The sequence below is a fragment of the Strix aluco genome, chromosome Z (assembly GCF_031877795.1).
Source record: "Strix aluco isolate bStrAlu1 chromosome Z, bStrAlu1.hap1, whole genome shotgun sequence".
NCBI classification, from domain to species: Eukaryota; Metazoa; Chordata; class Aves; order Strigiformes; family Strigidae; genus Strix; species Strix aluco.
This window is the reverse complement of record NC_133971.1, coordinates 60,502,697-60,522,766: the sequence shown is the minus strand read 5'-3', so window position 1 is coordinate 60,522,766 and position 20,070 is coordinate 60,502,697.

Genomic DNA, 20,070 nt, shown 5'->3' with positions numbered 1-20,070 from the left:
GCAACTCAGACAGGAAATCTCTTTTATGTGTGCTCAATCCAGCATGAACAAGTCTGAGTGACTGGATGAATGATTTGATCAAAACAGAAATGCTGCTGATTTCCAGGCAGTTACATTGTGCACATGTGGAGAGAAGAGAAAAGCCATGAACAGAAAAAGGATGCCCTTCATACTGCAGAACGTGGAAGCAATACTGCAGCTCAGGATAAGAAAGCAATTTATCTTCCACACAAGTTGTTAAAATATGGGTAGAAGGGAAGAAGTCTGGAAGAAAGAGACTCAGGAAGGAGTTGCCTGCATAGAGAAGATATCTGAAGTGGACAAAGTTGCCCATGGCAAGTTTTGAGGGGTGAAAAGACAGTCTTGGAGGATTACTAAAAGAAGGTCACTGGAGTCAGCCTTCAGCAGAGATGAGAAAACAAAAAAATCAAACCACAAGTGTTTGCAGGGTTGGGAGTCATCTTGCACTCTCGAAAGCAGTAGTAAACTAACATGGTTATAATGGAAGACCACAAGGCATGGCTATAAGACACCTGCAAGCTGAAGTCAGATATAAGTTCTCCTTACAAATGATTTTAAGATGAAAATGTGGCTTTCAGCATAGTGATTTTTCTTGTAAATTTCCATTTTGCCAACATTTTCCAAGGGAAAAAAGTAAAAAGCACAAAAAAAATTTGCTTTTTGTCTGGTTTTCCCCAAATGCAATGTTTGTTAGAATGATGTTAACAGTCCAGGTCCATAACCTTGAAATTCCCTCACCTTATCCAATGAAGCTCATACTTCCTCTGTGAATTTATGCACTGTGGCTAAAGAATCACGCACCCATGCAGCATCACAGGATGCCTGTGGCTGGCTGTCATCATGGCATATGCACTCCTGTTAAAGTCCAGTGCTTGTAGAAAGATGATAAATGGTAACATAGTCAGATGCAATTCGAACACAAGCTGACCCCAAATTAAAACATTCTGACATTTCCAAACTTTTTGTTCTTCCAAAAAACTGACAGGCCAAGGAGTTGGCTGTGAGAAGTTAACATACCTTCAAACGCATATCTGGGTTTAACTGAAAGGTCTTCAGAGGTGAAGGTAATGAGTGTGTTTCCCCTCTGGAGAGATGGAGAGCAGTGGCAGGCCAGCTGGCAAGGTGATCCTTACTGTTACACTTGAAGTAAAGAGCTGCTTTGTTATGGGGATGAAGGGACTGGGAAAGCAGGTGGAGTCAGGAGACAATACCAATCATTCAGTGAGCAGATGACAGGCCCTGCTGGTAGGACCCTAGCGTAGTTCAGCTAAGTATATATGGACCCTGAGTTTGCTTGCCAAGTTGGCAATGTATTCTCTTCAAGGTCTAATGGCTCTGGGATGTCCTTGCTCAAATGTGTCTATCTACTTGTTCTTCTGATTAGGGATGCCTTTGGCTTTAACATATACAGAGAACATATTTCTTGACCTAAGCATAATATTGCTACATTGTTCTAAAAATTCAACCTTCAACAATGGCACTGTCCTATGTCCTGTGTCATCTCTCAGTGATCAAGCCCCTGCCTGCCCACTTGCACATAGTTTCTTTTCCTTCCTCTCCCCTTCACCTTACATCTGCCCATGTTGAAAACACCTTCAATTACCACAAAGCCTTCCACTCCCAACCTGCTGCTCCCCTCCAAACCTGTTTCCTTTTGTCTTTTTTTCTCTCCTCTAATTTTTTTTCTCCTCTCTTCTCTATCTATTTATCTTCCTGCCTCTTCTCCTCTTGTGGACAAAGCACCAGAGGATCAAGAGGGGATGAGAAAGACAGGGGAGGGAGAGAAGAGTCATAAATTTTTTCCCCCTCTCTTACTCATTTTTATTCCTGTTACTTGTTATTCTCTTTCCTCCCTTTATGCTGCTACAACCTCTGTCTTTCTAGTCCTCCCTCCTTTTCTTCTTTACCCTGATATCTGAGATCTCTTTCTCTCTCTCTCTCTCTCCGTGCTGCCCCTCTCTTCATTACTGTTTTGTCCTCTGAAGCCTGCTCTGCCTGCCATAGCTTAGTGTTCCAACACTGAAATGCACAGCACAAAGCACATTTATTGGCTTCCACAGGTGCCGAAGCAGCACCTCCCATGTTCACAGAGATGTGCACAAACATCCTCACTATCAGACAACTCAGACAACGTTATGTTGTACCCCCCCCGTATGTGCATACGTATGCAGCACCATGCACTTCCACCTGAGTGAAATCTGACATATATTCTCCATAAATGCTTGACATGGAAATCCAACTGGCAACACCGGCCTGCCAAACCCTGAATTCTTTAGAGACCCAGTCTAATTTCCTACAGCTGCATAGAAGCAATGCCAACAGCAGCACTTCTCCATTCCTTTTTTTATTCTTCTGTGGAGTGAGAGCCATAGGGAAGTGGAGAAACACAGCTCTTCCTGGGGCACTGAAGAACAAAGCACTATATCGCTGTTTGCTCTGACCTTTCACGTGCTGTACCTGCCTTGTCAGTGCCTACTACAGTCTCATCAGGGAAAAAGGTTTCCATTAACCTGAGTTAGCACTGAGTGCAGTTGAGATCCCCTGTTTTGTTCGACTCCTGGACATCACTACGATAAACCAGGCTAATAAAGCATTTATCAGAAGAATATTAGGAATCCAGTTTTCACTGCCATGATCGCAGACATTCAACTATCACAGGAGCACTTCCAGGTCATTACTCTTTGCTTAAGTGTTAGTAGAGTCCAGCTTGTCAAGTCTCACACCCTGAGCAGTACATTCACACAGCTCACTCACCTCACAGCTCATTCACCTCCTGCACTCCCTGCAGCAAAGCCTGAATCTCATTCATGTGTAAGCCCTGGGCTTTGGCCTCTCTCCTACTCTGGGATCTCATGTGCCAACAGCGTTTGCTCTTGGATCCATTAGGCACTGACCAGTGTCTTCTAGTGTACAGGAGATATGAAGCATGAGTGAGTATGGAACTTCAGTGGCTGCTTGTGCAAATGTCCACAGTAATGTGCTCATGCTTCAGGATCATTTATATTAAAGCATTTTTTTGTTAGTCAGATTTTAAATGATGGGTGGGAGGAGGTCTTGTAGCTTGCATTGATTAGGGTATTTCCACATATTGAGCATAGAATTTCTTCAGTTCAGTGGCTTCCTCTGTGATACAGTCCCTTCTTCCTTTTTCTTTTGTTTTAAAGAGGTTGAACCACAAGACCTCTGTCAGACGCCCCCAGCTGCCCCAGGTATAAAGTCTGGTAAGTCTGGCAGTCATTACACACTGAGTAGCCAAGTACATTAATGGGGATGCCTATTCCCATGATGCTGCCTGCCAAGCAGCTGCAGTACCCAGAGTACACAAAGAGCCATCCTTTATAAGCTAAAGCATCACTGATGGGAACATCCTTAAAGCACCTTCCACTGTACACATGGGGTCAAATAGCATCAGTTTTTTTAGCTTCAATGACCTCTAGCTCGGACTAACTCTTCTTGTAACTTGATGGAGACTTACATAGGCTGATAAAACCTGATCTGTTTCAAGGAACTAAAACCCAAATCAATTATCTGTTTGGCTTTTCTAGCATTCTTACTAAAGGAACAAGTCCTGGGAGTGTGTTTTCAACATGTAAAATACATGTTTCCACACTTCACTAATGTAAATACCTTTCTTTGGTGCAAACATACTTTCACATTGTAGAGAGGGGTGGATTGGATGTTTCTGTATCTTCTTTTGACCTCTTTGCCATAGATGCCATTTCTCCTCAATCCCAGAATGAAAATCAAGACCTACTTTGAAGCAACTCTAAAGGGATACAATGGAGATAGACCTCTTTGTTTATGCACATAGTTACGATAACATAAATAACATAAAGACCAAGCTTGAGTAGGATCTCTTGGAAGTCATCTAATTCTACATTGACATCTGCAGTGCCTCCAGGGATGCTAGTATAACTGACATTTTACTTCTAAGAAATTTACCATCTGATAAGTAGGGAAAAACCAAATCAAGCAGAAGTGTAAATAGAAATACTTAAAGGGATGCTATGACATGTGAAAAGATGGACTGTTGGATTCAGCAAGTGTAGAGGGCTCACCTAATGTCCTCTTCCTGTGTGGCAGGTGCATCCTCCCAATGAAAGCAGAGCTTCTTGGCTGCTGAAGTGCAGCAGCTCCTGGCTGCCTTTGTTCTCAGGGCTTCGTGGTAATTGGGGCCTTTGGCCAATGGGAGCTGCTATTGACCACAGGTCAGATTCGGCCTGGGTATAAATGGAGTCCCCTGGGGGAGCCATTTTGAGCTTGTCCCCTGGAGCAGCAGCTGTGGTCAAGCACTCTCCCCTTGGGTCGGGATGCTGCCCTGAGCAGGTCCTTGAGGTTGAGAGCCCTCCATTGTCAGGTGAGTGATAAAGCCTTTTGGGTTGCGTTAAACCCTAGGGAGTGGGGCTTTGTTCTGTGTTTTGGGTTGCCGTTAAACCCCATAGAGTTCTTTGTTATGTGTTTTGGGTTGCCATTAAACCCTAGAAAGTTGTTCTGTCCTCCTCTCACAGACATTCGAACCTGTAATTTACAGAGAGCTAGTTAACTGTATTAATAATTAATTTTTTATTTTTGGTGGTTGGTTGCTCATTTGGGAGCCTCTGTAACATCCTGTATTGAGGATAATAGGTATAGTAGTAGTATTGTTAGGGAAAAAACAATAACAATGATTATGATGACTGGAAGGGGTAGGCATCTTTAAAGGTACAGGGTCAGATTGAGCAAAAGAGTGATAGGGTTATGATGCAGTAAGGAGTCCCAGACTGAAGGTCTGAAATTTCCTAGCCTAAAAGAGATGAAGGAAAAGAAGAATATTAGAGGGTTTAGCACAACAGGGAATGTTGCTTGGAAATGGGGAGTAGTATGATGGCCCTAGAAACAAATTATTGGGGGACAATGTGGCTTTGTCTGTGTATAGGCATCAAGCCAGATTTACTCTTCATCCACACTTCTTTCTTGGGAGAATGAACTGAAGTTTAGGGTGCTCAAAATGACAATGCAAATGCCCAGTTTTAGCCCTTATGAGGTCATTAAATAATAGACCATTGCAAGGAGAAGGTAACTCAAGCACCATGTGAACAGAGCCATGCAGACGAAGCACACCAAACAGTGCTCTTGCTGATATGACATTTCATGAATACACTTATACACTGGCTGAATAACTTCTCTGAGGCCACATTCTAGTGGACTGAGATTTCAAACTTAACTGTTTTTGCAAATTCATAGGTGTGTTCAAAAGAAAGAATAAAATCTGTGGGCAACTTTGTGGCTGGGAACTGCAGGGAAAAAAAAAAGAGTCCTTAGACTAATTAGTGTGGAAAAAATACTAATAATTGAAAAAAATTATCATAGTTATCATGAGGGAAATGGGCTGGTCAGTGAGATGGAAGACTAATGAAACGTCGTTTCTTGTGCCTGCATCTTTTGTCACTAAACTTCCCACATTCAACAGCTTTAAGCACTGCTCCTGCACCCTTTCATGTGTAGAAGCTAGGCAGGAGCTACATGTATGCTGATTAGTGGACTAAGGTATATGTGCCGACTGGCCATGTGACTACTTCCAAATTAGATCTATAGTCTGTCTGTTGCTCGTTCAGATGGGGCAAAGTGGAAATCTCATTTGGATTCTTCCCTTTGTGCAGTGTTTGATTCACACCAAATTTACAGAAATTTAATTATCTTTAAAATTCATTATAAATTGGCCTTTGAAGGGGTCAGTGAGTAGACAGAAAAAAATACATGATGCCATAAATATTGTTTGAACAGGAAGCTGGGCCGAAGTAAAGAACAGTTTTTCCATTCCTGCTTTAACCATTAGCATTAGCATAACCATATTAGCAATAATAGATAGAAAATAAAACCCTCACACAGGAAATAACTGGGAGAGGTACTATATTTTACTTTTTATCCCAAAATCTGGAGTAGGAAGAACACCAAACACTTGGACAAGCAGAAGAGAGAGATGCAGGATAAATCTTCCCAACACAGGTGTACCTCCTGGAACCTTCCTGTCCACCACATGTCCGAGTCCAGCAGAGATAACATATGCTTGACTACATGGTGATAAACACTGTCTCCATTCATGTCTCATTAAATGTCAGATTCCACCTGGGATAGAAACCTCAGAAATGCACCACAGCTAGACCAGACAGCTATTCCTCTGTCATTAATTTTCCTCAGAGGACAGAAACTGAAGAGAAGCTAAGTGAGGGAAAAGCTTTTGTCAGGTTGGACACCTAAGTAAACCCTTGTACCTTGCTGATGTTGGAGGAAAGCCTTAAAAATGTACTGAGTACTCTGAAAGTCTAGCTCCCAGATGACACTCCACCCAATACCGAAAAAAGTGTCATTTGAGAGGACATGTAAATACATGAAGTGAAAAATCCATGTTAGAAGGAATTCTGACATTCACTTCTCAGATTTCCCCTGTAATAAAACCAAACCAATGCCCCTTTAAAAATACCTATGATACCTCCCACTGAAATCTGAAACTCTTTCCCAGGTGATGAAAACGTTGAAGGAACAGCTTCTCCATGGATCATAAAGAGGCCATAAATTTTGTTTGAAAGTTGTCAAGACTTCAGTCCTTACTCCATATTCTGCAACACTGGAATGATTTACAAATGTTTCTCTTAAAAATTCTTCATACCTAGCTCCCCAACATCTCTCAGGGCATTATGACATTTTTATGGACACTGCAAAGGTGTTTGCACATGGCAAATGGGACTCTTGAAGACAGAGAAGGATATCCTTCTGGAAACAAGATAGGTGCTGCAGTATTTTGTAAGGGCTCAATATATTTAAGACATACTCCTAAAAGTTTGTCTGGGAATTTGCCATACTCACTGCAAATGAATGGAAAAATGAGCAAAAATATAAAAAATTTATGAACTCCACTCTCCTATCTTTGTTAAAATGAGCCAGGAGCTGCGAAGGTTAAGTAATCCTGTTTGTTTCAGAGTCCACTGTGAGATGTTCTCATCCTTAGTGTCCTGTGGCTTTTGAAGAAACTATCTTGTTTGTGATTATCTGTGCTCAGTTTTATGAGTAGTTTTGATCCCTTCTGATCGGTAAGTATTAATGTTATTTTTTTAACCTGGCTTATTCCCTTTCATCTCTTAAAGACCATATCCTCACTCTGGAATAGCAAAAGCAGTAATAAAAGTGTTTGAGTTTGAGAGAACCCAGTATTTCTTCCTCCACCTATTTTCTGAACCTGTCACTAAAGGTTTCTGGAGTTTCTCAAAGCCAGTGGGCAGTGAAGATGCTGTCCTGTAATGCAGGGGCAGCCAAATATTCCAGTGTCAAAAAGATCAACTTTGTATGAGCTCTGCACAAACACACTGAGAGACAGCCCATCTTCAAAGAAGTCAGTATCTAAAGTGGCATAGGAGACAGGGCATGGAGGAAAAAAATCTCAATGGTCACATGAACACCTGGAACAGCCAAAGCCCTGAGCAGTCATGGGAGTCAACAAAAATTGAATAGGAAAGTGTGTACTTCAGAGCACAAAGGGATACTTCCTGGACAATCAGGCATATTCACAGTCATAACTTCACCTGAAACTAAGCCCTTATTTCTGTTTTTCATCAGATTTCACTGGAAATTGGTCAGCCGGAGCCCTTCTGGCAAAAACTAAAGACACAAAATCTTGATAAATTTTGGAGCAAAATGAATGATGGAAACAGGCAAGAATGTAGTCAGTCAGACCTCAATAGTCCTGTTAAAATTCCATGTGAAACTGGGAAATTGTGTAAATGTTTTTCTTTTGATTCTATGAAAACCTATCAAAGTATGCAGGTTTAGAGCACTGATGTCAGAGCAGTTGGATTTCCCATCAGCTGAGAACGTTGGTTAGAATTCTTCTCAGGGGACATTTTGCTTCTCCAGAAAGAACTGGTGCAAGTCTCTGGTGATTTTCATTTACTCTGAAAGACAGAATTGTCATCTCTGCTACAACTGAATCTGCACTGTGCCACCGAACTTGTACTCACATTGTGCCAACAAGTCTTAGCAGTGTTGTTTTAAATAGCCCAGAGCTATTTTTCTGAGCCATTTCTACAGTTTGTCAGAAAATCATGAACATTTTCACAGGACATTTTAATTTTCCTTTTAGATAAAAAATGAAAAATGAGGAAAAGAAGAATTTGGCCAAACCTAAACTCCCTGACAAGAGCTCCTTGGCGAGGAGGAGTATGCTATGACTGTAGTGACATACAGCAGCCTCAGAAGAGCAAGCAGCCAAGTGACATCTCCCATGAAATCTCATGCCTCCTACATGAAATACTTCAATTTTCAGTTGATTTGTATGAAGGGCATGAAGAGGACTCTCTTACCCTTTTAAAATGGTGTCATTCTTCTGCAAACAAAACCACTTAGCCAAAAATCCAGACTTCAGCTGAAAATACTTTTAATCCACTTTATTCATTACTTAATTGCTGACTCTCAAAGAAAGTGTACTGAGAATGACAGCTGTGGGACTGACAGAATTTAAATCAATCACCAACTGCAGAGGCGCAAAGAACAAAGACACTGCAGTGTACATGACCAAAACTCCAGTGGTTCTGAAACATGTTACTTTGGGATGCCTGAGTTATGATTTTTTAACCTTTTGGGCAGGTTCTGTTAGATTTCTGTGCCACGTGCCTTCAGGCACTGTAACTAAAATATTGTTCATATATTGTATTTGAGCTTATGACTCATCTATATGAATATCTAATGAAGCAAAAATTGGTGCAAAACATATGATAATAATCAGCAATACAGTTGGGCAGCAGAGTGCTGTAACTAGCTATTGTGATTTGCTTTTTGGCAGAGCATCCAATAGCACATTATTAAGAGCATCTTAAATCAGCCTGTATTACCTGCATAAGGAGGAATGTCAATACACAGTCACAACTGAAGCTGAAGCATGTGCTGAGCTAGAATGTGCAGAGCTGGCCAGGAAGATTTCAACTGTCATTCATACAAAAGATACAGAAGTTTTGTATCAAAAGTGGTGAAGAAGGTAAATATAAATGGGTAGGACACCCCTTGGCTTCAGGGGTGCAAATTCAGCTGTAAAGCTCCATGGCCACAAATGAAAACTTTAAAGGAAAACATGATGAAGAGCAAGAAATGACACGAAGTGGCAACTGTGATCCACTGGGCATCACAGCAAGTTGGTGCCATGTCAAAATCAGCAGCAAGACAGACAAGAGCATGTCAGTGCTTGTCTAACATATTTACACTGTCAATGAGCTGCAGCTTGGTGAGGAAGAGCAAAGGGTGAAATTCCCTGAGGAGACACATGAGGTGTGAGCAGCAATGACAGCTAACATCTGCTGGAACTAAAATGTTGCTGGCTCAGCCAACAGGACCCCCTAGTTTAAAGATGACTAGAAGCCTTGCAATTCAGACAAGGTCAAAGTTTGAAAGAAGGCAAAAATGGAAAGAAGAGACACATTCTTTGCAAAGACACTTCATTTTTCTGGGCCTCCTCTATGGCCAGCAGAAATTTTTCAAATATCCTAATTCGTGTTTTTCAAAGTGATTTCATTTGAAAAGAAAACTTTCAAGAGAAAATTGTGAGGTTAATTTTGGGAGGGGAAAAAAATTAAAATTTAAAGCCAGTCTGATAAACATCTCTAGATTTTACTGCTTACTACCCACAGAATACTTTGTTACTTGTCACATGAAAAGGTATCAAAGAGATTACTGAGTTATATTTTGTTTCTATCATTTCTATAGTTTGTTTCATCCTTTCACCTAACCCCAAAATTCCAATGACTCTGAAGAAATTCTTATCAGTATGGCTGAAGTTTGCAAAGTACAAGTCAAAGAAGAAGATATGGGTTTGGAAAGTAGAGATTCCAGTGCTTGCTACTTTGCATCCCCTTTTCCCCCCAAAAATCACTCTTCCTCACCCATTTTGTCATATAGAAACTGTGAGGAGTACCATGGAAATCTGGGAGCAGCAAAATATGCTCCATGAAGAAAAATGAAATCACCATGTAGTAAAATTATAATACAGGATGTCATCACTCCAAGGAGACCTGTTTAAAGACAGAAACCTCTGACAGACAAGAAATTGAGAGTTGACTCCCCTGGTAAGAGTATGTGTGTTTGTGTGAGTATGCATATAAATTTTTACTAATCTTGTTGATAGGTTGGGGAAGGCCCTAAGAGTGCAAGGCATACTTGAAACTGGTGCACTGGGCTAATCTAAACCCTCTGATGATCCTGTCCTGTCCAGATTAGGCTGCAGCACAGCGTGTAATGGTACAGAAGCATATGCCCATAAAATCCCAAATGAGTGTGCAACACTCATGTCTGTTGAGCTGCTAAAGCTGCTTTGGACTTTGGAGGAAAGCAGTTGCGCTCCAGTTCAGTAAGTTTACCAGTTCAGTTTCAGAAAGTGCTAGAACTGAAAAGTCTAACTGTGCAAAAGAATTCACAAGGTCTATTTAGGAAGCATCTGCAAACCCCTGAAGCTGGATGAACTTGAATTCTGTTTTAATATATTGTTTGAACTTCAAAAATTGCCAATTTTAACATGCATTATTTTAAGAGTTACGTTCCTTGAAAATGCGTACTCAGTTAACTTGAGCACATCCACTCACCACTGTGCAAATGGGAAAACCACGTCTGAGAAGTTTTCCCACTAATTATCCACCCACAAGTACAACCAACACCTTCTCCTTTGACTTAAATCTGTGGGCAAGCACAGCAACAATCTTTCAAGAAACCCAATAAGTCCATCTTGCTTTAGTCTGGGTACCACTACACACACATACTTTTCAGGACTTGTTTCTCTCATTCTATATCAGGCTAAGCATGAATACAAGTCTGAGGTGCAAATGCCAAGCTTTTCTTTTCACATGAGTGCACTCTGTGTTTTAACAGCCTCCAAAAAGCCTCTACAGAGTACTGTATAGAATGGTGGAGCAAGCTGGCAAGAGGCTGTTGCCCTGGGACTGGTCATTGTTCTTTTAGAAGAAGGATGGGCTTCCTGGGGAAGCTGTATGAAATGTTGGCATGAATAACCTCCACTATCGTTTGTAATGGCAATGAAATGGGAAGGTTACCACAAACTGTCACCATTTACTTATGGCTTGCGTACAACTGTGACCACAGGTAAATCTGTCAAGGTCTGTTATAAGTCTAAGCCAGGTAGTGCAGGGGATGGGATATGCCTGAGAATTGTAAGCAAGTACCTAAAGAGACCTTTCAGGAACACAGAGGAGCAGCACAGCCATTTCGCAGACAGCTAGAGATTGTCCAGGCCTGGAGGTAAAGGGCACAGACTGTTTTGCAAGGCAATGCAGCAGCAGAGCTACCCAACAGCTGAAGTTGTTGACTCTCTTCCCTTTCCTCCAGCTGTTGCCCTACCACAAAGCCCAAACACTTGGAGAGTACAAAAAGGCTTTTACCAGCCTTACACAGTGCACTCTTAAGCCCATGCTAAAACAGCACAGGTGTTTGTCATCCCCTACATAGCTTCAGAGAAGTGACAGTTAGTGTTACTACTTGATGCAGAGAACTGCGTAAACCCATGACCCAAAAATATTGCAAGCCCTGCACTGCTGAGGAGATGTCTCTAAAGCACAGTTCCTCTTCTACTGCACTAGCAGTAAGCCTTTGCAGAACGAAGTAGAACAGATAAACAAATCACTAGGCAAAGTATTTCCAGTGGCTTTTCTGAACTTTATTCCTTCAGTTTCTAAGTATCACTCAGTGGCCTGTTACTCTGGTCTGTTCTGCAGTTCATGACTAAAATAGGCTGCAAAGCTGCAGGGAACATACTGATGGACAGCTCTGCAAATTGTTCCAACTGAACCATAAAACTGTCAAAAAAATGATACATGTTAGGTGTGATGGTCCTATGCCTCCCAGAAATAAAGTGAATCCCTTAATGGAAGACTTTGGTAAGGAATTAAACATTCATTAAGGCTTATACAAGATGGATATAAAGGGGATTAGAGACGATAGGTTTGCTGTAGCAATGGTAGAATGAAAGTCAGAGCATTTAATTCTGAACTTTGGTTTCTTGACTGATTATGAGCAATACTGACCTATAGCTCAGAAGATCACATGGCAGAAGGAAACATCTTTATTCCTTGTTTTGAAAGGGGTAGTGGCCCAATGCCCTTAGTTTTCTTTACCTGCTTCACAAGCACAGTGTTGGGAGAGTACTTATGTTCTCAATTACTGACATGGCTCCTAACTGTAAGAGCTTCTAATGGGTTGCCTCATGAGCTCATGTGATGGCCACAGGAAGTCTAATATAGAAGTTAAGGCTATACTTGGTGTGAAAGTGGCAAATAGCTTTGTAACAGAGAGATAGTTTTAATTAAGTACAGTTGGGTTGACTTGTTTAGACAAAATGAGCCAATGAAAGCTTTCCAAAGGACTCAAAGAGCAGCCATTCTGATTTTTCTAGAGGATTTTGTGATTGTATTTATTTTTGCCTCTGCCTCTCCACAGCCCACACAAAATGTCAGTTGCAATGCATGTCCTGTGGAGCAAACAAGAGAGAACATGTAAATCCTGTGCCTTTCCATTTTTGGGGCAGGTTTCCAAACCTGTATGAATTAGTATGTTGACGCGCATCTAACCTGAACTTAAAGTTCAAACTATGAGCCATCATTGATATTAACGCATCCAGCATCACAGATTTCCAAAATTTGCTGTCAGATCAAATACAGACAATTTTAATTCTAATTCACAAAAAAAAAAAAGTGTCTGTTGGATTCTGTTTACTAAGCATTATGGCAAATGATAAGTTAACTGACCCATTAAGAACAGATATATAAATAATAAATATTCCCTCCTGGATCAGATGCAAAACAGAAGCTGACACAAATCTTGTAGCAACTGGGAACACCTGGAAATTGTAACCATAGCTCAAGAATTTGCTCTTGCCCAGCTACAAGTGACTGGAGATTCTCTCCCTCTACTCCACTCTCATGAGACCTCACCTGGAGTACTGCATCCAGCTCTGGAGCCCTTGACATAAGAAGGACATGGACCTGCTCAGGCGGGTCCAGAGGGGGACCATGAATATGATCAGGGGGCGGAAGACCTCCCTTATGAGGACAAGCTGAGAGAGCTGGGGTTGTTTAGCCTGGAGACAAGAAGGCTTCAGGGAAACCTTACAGTGGCCTTCCAGCATTTAAAGGGGGCCTACAGGAAAGATGGGGAGGGACTCTTTAACAGGGAGAGTAGTGATAGGACAAGGGGTAACAGTTTTAAAATGAAAGAGGGTAACTTATATCTAACTTATATTAGATATAAGGAAGAAATTCTTCACTGTGAGGGTGGTGAACCACTGGAACAGGTTGCCCAGAGAAGTTGTGGCTGCCACCTCCCAGGAAGTGTTGAAGGCCAGGCTGGATGGGGCTTGGAGCAACCTGAAGTAGTGGAAGGTGTCCCTGCTCATGGCAAGGGGGTTGGAACTAGATAATCCCTTCCAACCCAAACCATTCTATGATTCTGTGACTAAACTTCCACTTGTTTAGTACCATAAAGTATAATTCAGTGCTGTGAAAGTCCACTTGTTAACGTTCTTTGAATGGTGGCATAAAGTACCACCACTGTTGGACCATACAATTTGAAAGTTTCCCTTCTGGTCTTTAGCTATTCCCATTCATGCAGAAGAAAGGTGCTGTCAGAGGATAAAACAGATTCACTGCCCCTTCCTGTTCAGACCCAGTGCACATAAGGAATCAGAGAGCTGCAGACAGTGTGGTTTCCTCCATACAACTAGACCCAAATCTTCTGATGGGCCATGCAGCTTCTGCTGCTGCACTGCTACCAAAATTACCCTCTTCCCTAGCACAAGGTCTCCAATGAAAGCTAAAGGTTCTTCCTGGTCCTCACACAGGCATGAATCCTTTCTCTTCCATCCTGGTAGGCACGTTTTCCTCCCCATATTCAGAACTGAGCTCCTGATGGTTGAGCTCTTCCGAAGCCACATGGCCATCTATCTGCTTTTGGACATTCACATTTTTGCCCATCCAAAGGCATGGGTGATGGCAAGAAAGCGTTGTGTTTTTCCCCTTCTAATTTCAAGGTTACTCTGCATGAACATTACAAAGGCTTTCTACATAAGTACAGAGTAAGATTTGCTTAGCAGAGCAGAAGAGTGAAGAAGAATAGGCCAGAGCCCTGATTTCAGCTGCATCTTTGTGACACCCTGCAGAGACAGTTTTGAAAACGACCATGTTACCCAGAAATGTTACCAGCAAATTGTCATGTCTGACATGGGAGGGAACCATCTACACATGTTCACAAGCTGCCTGAGATGTGCTACACCACCACAGACTTGACGAAAAGACTTGTAGCTGCTCCCAATAAAGGAGAACATGAGTTAGAAACAGGAGCTGACATGGAGTGTGCTCTTCTAAGGAAGCCCTGTAAATAGAGGTTGTAATAAAAGGTAAATCTTTTACCTCTGCATGAGACTTGGAGAAGTTCACTAAACACTCCTCCAATGTTTCAGCTTTTTTTGTATGCTCTTGGCAGAGTGAGCTGTGGAAATCAACTCCTTCACCCCCTGTCCAGCCTGTGTGCTGATGCCAGTTCTAGGAGCAATGATAGTACCAAAGACTGTCTGAGGTTTGAGGGATAAATCTGTTCTTTCCTTCACATTAGCCTCCTTTCCTCAAAGCAAGAGGTAGAACATGCTCTGACCATAGGTAAATACATGCAAACTCTCATTCCAGCAGAGGACCTAAAGGAGTTGAAAGAGAACTATGTGGGGTGTCACACAAATAAATGGTAATTTCTGCCCAGAGGAGCTGATGCAATGTCCTGGTTTTGGCCAGGCTAGAGTTAACTTTCCTTGGGCTGAGAGGGAGCACAGCTGGAGGGCCGGGTCCCAATGGACCCTTGGACCATTCCATGTCATGTGACGTCAAAGCCCAGCATATAGGCGGGCGCGTGCTCTCACGGGCTCTGTACCGGTCGCTGCTTGGTGAGCCGCTACTGCATTTTACCCGTCTTGGACTGCTATCATTACTGTTGGTTTTGCTAGTACCTTTTTTAATTTAACCTACAGATTTCTTCTTTCTTTTGTTCCTCCCCTATTTTCACCGGCGGGGGAGGGAAGGGGAGTGAACAACTGGCCACAGCGCAATTTGCTACCAGCTGAGTTCAAACCACAACATGCAGCCAAAGAGGAAACTGAGGAGATAAAAGCGGCTTATGAGAAGGATGCAAGGCAGTATATCATCCTCAGCTAGCCAACATAGTACTGCCTCTCCTACACATGACCACAGTCACAATAGAGGTGTAGACGGTGACTGCTATGTAACATCAATGCCATTCTTTCTGGTACCTGTGCAACACTCCCTACATTATAAACAAATTTTGCTATGTGCAAAAGGGAACACAGATTAGATGCAGAGCTCAGAATTTATCATTAGTCTAATTAAGGTCTTCACAGTCTAACTAAAATACAGGAGACTGCCACTGTTAGTTCAGATACAGTAATCCTGAAAATAAGATTAAGACCAATATAGATTAAATTCCTAGTATCTATCCCTTTTCTCTGCCCTTATGTTTAGCCCACCATTGTCCTTCTGAGTCCTAAGACTCAGGGAGGACATAAGCTCTGCCTAAGCAGAAAGCACTTATCACTCTGAGTCCTTGGCATGACAATTTCATCACTGAAGGTAGAATAGTGGTCCTTGTAAAGTGGCTGCCTGAGCCCTGCTTGCACTACTTCTGTATATTTTCCTAATAAAGTGTGCTTTGCTTTCATTGGTTCCCAGCTAAACACTTGGAGACAGGGTAGCTCGTTGCTCAGGGACAGTGGAGTAAACCCAGAACTTTACAATCAGCAGTAAAGTCTTCCTGATTTATTTCCCTCTGAAGTGCAGAGGGACCACATACTACCATCAAGCCCAGCACCACAATACTCCTAAAGAAGTACATAACCCAAAATAGGAAGAACATTGCATCTTCACAGTGGTCCTCTCCATCAACAAAACACAAGTGTTGCCACAGTTTGCAACACAACCTCCCCCAACTTCAGTTAACATAAGGAATTATGCAGTGACAGTCTGTATTGACAGATGTTTATTCAGAGCCTGAGTGCACTAACAGGCCTCAATGGCCCTGACCAGCCTCCCTTGAGGCCCTCATCTACAGCCTCTGCTCATGGGGCAGGAGCCCCATTTCAGCTCAGGCTGGGGCCTTCAAACCCTACCCCAGCTATCTTGTAGAAGTGCTGGTCTCAGCACTGCCTACATCTAGCCATGGACCTTGTTGATCTGGACCCTGATCTGTAGACTGACTTCCCAGCAAGACCTCAGAGCTACCCTGTCACCATGAATTTGCCTGGTCCAGACTGGACTCCGGGCTGACCACATCTGCCACTTCAGTGTCTGCCCTGCTCATGGATTCAGAGGCAGTTGTTGGGCTGGTGAGGCCCCTGCCAGCCCTGTTAACCCCCTTAATTCCCTCTGTTTCAGGAAGCAGCTAGCCCTTGCTGCACCCTGACACATTTTACCCTCAATGGTATTTACTGATCTAAGCTGAAAAAATGTAGGCAACAGTCATCTGTCCACCAAACAATCATTACCATGGCTAAAACAAGCTCAGGCCAAGACAAGCCCTGAGACAACCCTCTGCCAGGTTAATGTAAAGCCCTTGGCCTTGATACGCAGAAATAGACTCTACAACTCAGAGTTATAAAGCAGGTATGTTTACTCCAGCGCCGGGGTGCAAGGGGATTTCTCCACAAAGCTTGCACACCAACAGCACATTTTACCAGAAACTTATAGAGTGTAGATATACATATTCATTGGATTACATAACACAAACATACATATGCATGAGTAAGGCTGGGTTAGTTCAAAAGGCTGCTGTCAGCAGTTTATGTTATCTTTGCACCTGCGCATTGCCTCCTGGGGGGCGTCTTTGGGGGTCTTTCAGAGGAAGGCTCACAGTCTTCTTCACCTTGCACTTTTCCTCAGAGCATGTGCAGACTCTGTTAGCCAATTTCTTGAACAACAAGAGTGGTTCCAGCTGGTTTACCCATTCTATCTTATCTAAAAGCACCAATATATTAGTTTCTACTCTTCATACATGGCTATCCATCCACTACAAAGACTAAACTTGTTAAAGCACATCTGCTTTCCAAGGACATGTTTCTTATTTTTGCTGAACATTGTAGTCCTTGGTAAGTTTCCACAGAACAGTCAGGGCAAGCAGGATTATTAAGCAATATTCAGAAATCATTATAAATTGCTATAAGTAAACAAGTTGCAAAGCAGGTGATCATTTCCTTGTATCAGCCTAATACTTGCAATGACAGAACTATATGTACCAGGTTACATGTGAAGACAAAAATAGATGTACAGTGCTGAATTACAGTAAAGCAACCCCCTTGAGTCATGTTGAATCAAGGTGGGTTAGGAGGTGACATCTGGATGATAAGGTCCATGTCCCTGGAAAAATGAGAAAGCATTTATTGAGCAACCCTACTGTATACACTATTTACACTTGGGTGAAAGCCAGGGTAGAATGACAGGTATCACCAATGCAGGAAGATGACAAATCCTGTCCTTGAATGTATCCAGCTTTGGGATATTAGAGATATGCACATGGATGGTGTCTAGAATTGCAAGTGTTCCCATAATACTTATTAAATTTGTTGTATTCTGCAGAGGTGATAACAAGACCTCCTAACCACATTTTAGGTAAACTAAGCAATGAGAAGAAAAGCACTTGTGAAGGGCTGAGAAGTATTTTCATCACTCTGAGTCTGTCCATTTGCATCTACCCAGACTACATTGTATACCAGCAATTGATCTCCTCAGAGTGCAGAGGACCTGCACCTGAGCTATGAAGTCCAGAAAGTCCACTGCAAAAGCCATAAAGCACTTCTAAAATTTGTCAGAATTGTATCTCTAGACCAAAAGTGGGAGTTGGAAAAAAAACGATGGTGTCGCACGAGGAAAGAAGCAGACACTGAAAAATCTGAAACCCCTAGGAGGAAATGGCATATCCCACCCTACACAGGGGTGTAAAGCACCCTGTTCTCTCCTACCCAACTGATTAACGCTTGCCAATCTCAAAAGTGGTGACCGTGCAACTCAAGGATGATATGTCCCAGGCACCTTCAAGCTTTTAAGTGCCTCACAGGAGAGCACCAGTGTATCTGCACCACATCCTACTTCTAGCTGGGGCTGATCACTGCTGCTTTAGAGAAAAGCAAGCATCAGCAAAGGCAATCACCACCAGGGAGCAGATATTTATGTCTGTCTGCAATCCACACAGCCTGTTGGCAGAAACCTAGTGTTAGAGGTACTACAGGTCTTGAAACAGCATAAGACTCTCCCATTGAGGTGAAAGGCCACAGATAGCTGCAGGCCACATCCAGTTCAAGTACTCATCACAAGGGCTGGGATGAATCAATGAAGAAGAAGAAGGAAATCCCAGGGCTCACAAAGTCTCACCAGGTCCTGCAGGAAAGCTGCAACATTGTCATAAGCTAAACTTTAAAAACAAGCCCTCCATAAGAAAAGCATAACTGAGATCCATGCTGCATTGCTTATCAGACTCTTGATTTCAGATATGTACGTCTGATCAATAGATACCTTTAGTATGTTGTAGACAATTACAAGCACAGTCGCAAATAGGTGGTAGAGACAGGTCTATACAGCTTGCTGGACTCCTGCAAGCAACAGGATCACTTCAGAGTTAGCTTTTTACAAAGGCTGCCCATACTATGGAAGCTATGGAGATGCATGAGTCAGAGTGCAATTTTGTACTGTGCCTTCTCCAGCCTAACAGCATGCAGCTGAGTCAAGGCGGGTCTCACTCTCCCCCAACCCTGCGCATGTGCTTCCTCTGTTGCGGACTAGCAGGCACTACAGCCACACGGTGCCATGTCTCTGCAGTTTGCTAGTCCACAAAAAAACAAACTGAGCCAAAAAAGGAGTTGCTTCCCACCCAGTCAATCAGCTGGATTATCCTCCATTCAGCTGCCTTGCTGTCAGATCTGAGTGTTGGGAAACAGCAGGAGCAGGCAAGCAGTGGCAGGGAAGAAGAGCAGGACCTGGTTAGACTGGATTAGCAGGAGTCCTGGTTAGACTGGATTAGATGTGACATGAAACTCAAGACCATTCAGCTGAGTCCACTTGCCCAAAGACCAGATGCTACCATGTGGGAATGCGAAGCTATCCAAGAAACAAAGGCTATCTAGAACACCTCACCATTATTAGTGCTTAGTTATTACAAAAAATATCCAGATATCTGTCCATCCAGGAACATGTTGGTCCAGTTGGTTACCCTGGTTGGGAAAAACCAAAACATTTGGCCTCAGCTGCTCTCCCTGCAGCATCCCAGCAGAAGCATACCAGACTCCTTCACAGGGAGCTGGTAACACTTTCTGCTGCATTTTCTTTCTCTGGCAAGAGGCACCAGGGCAGTTGTGGTGATTAGGAAAGATTTTCTGCTGGGAACTGCAGTTCTTCAGAAGTACCTTGAAAAATCTTGTTAGCTGCTTTCTCAGACATGGGAAGAGAAACCTGGGAGTGATGCAGAGATGCCTCCAGTTCTCTGTCTCTCCTCTGGCAGGGGTTTTGTCTTATCTTCCATCTCCCAACTTCTGGTCTGATGTGGTTGATGTGCTAGGTGTAGCACTTCCCCATGCCTTGGGGGAAGTTGTAGAAAACAAGGATGACAGTCTCATTAGCCACTACCCCAGTCTCTGAGAAGGACCTTCTTGGAAATGCTTTGGAGATCATGGTCTTGTCAGGCTCCTGGTGAAGAGTCTTTCCCTGAGCTTTGGCAGACACTTCTTTAAAATGTCAACAGAGTTCCATCTGCATCCATGTCTGTTATGTTTCAGGACCTTCTACAACATGCCTGGTATCATGTCTGAGAAGAGCCAAGGTTTCCTAGTGAAATGAACATAGTTTTGGTTTGACACCTTGTCTTCCAGATGTGACTTTGAAATCAGCCAAGCTGAAATGCAACAGCTCTGTTTTGACAGTCTCTGAGGGAAAGTCAGGGTGGTCTCCAGGGCTCAAGCCTTCCTGATGCCAATGGGGACAGTCT